This window comes from Anoplophora glabripennis, unplaced genomic scaffold, assembly GCF_000390285.2.
Source record: "Anoplophora glabripennis isolate ALB-LARVAE unplaced genomic scaffold, Agla_2.0 scaffold476, whole genome shotgun sequence".
Taxonomy (NCBI): Eukaryota; Metazoa; Arthropoda; class Insecta; order Coleoptera; family Cerambycidae; genus Anoplophora; species Anoplophora glabripennis.
Genome location: NW_019416653.1, coordinates 202,233 through 202,704, shown reverse-complemented (window position 1 = coordinate 202,704; position 472 = coordinate 202,233). Strand labels below are relative to the sequence as shown.

At 37.7% G+C, this 472-nt stretch overlaps 1 pseudogene; it reads right to left on the bottom strand.

Moving 5' to 3' along the window:
* Positions 1–274: 274 nt before the first annotated feature.
* The window catches only part of LOC111691806, a 29,003-nt pseudogene continuing 28,805 nt past the window's right edge, over positions 275–472 (bottom strand).

Sequence of the window (472 nt, the reverse complement as noted above, 5' to 3'; positions counted from 1 at the left end):
AGGGATGTACTTGGTGAATTGACAGCAAATTATCAATATTTGGCTTGAGTTTAGTTAAGTATAACCGTAAATCTCCTCGCTCTGTAATATTTAATCTGCTCCGTTTTTTTGTCAACAAGTTTGTTACGGCACTAAAACTGCGTTCGACAAGATATGACGAAGGAAACGCTATGAGAAATTTTTCCACAATTCCCCACAGTCCTGGATATTTTTCAGGTATTTGTGCCTGCAGCCAAAATGACTGATACCCTCTTTTGAATGCTACTTTGAGCTCCTAATTAGTGCTAAGCTCGAGTAGCTCTTCTTGCAGTACCACATTTTCCACTTCAGTTTCATCATATGGATTTATTATCCATGGTGGTATATCCATGGACAGAATATCTTCAAATCTGATTTTAAAATCATCATACAGGGCAATCAAATGTTGAACATACGTCTGAATATCTTCGTCGAGGCATTCTACCTGCGATAA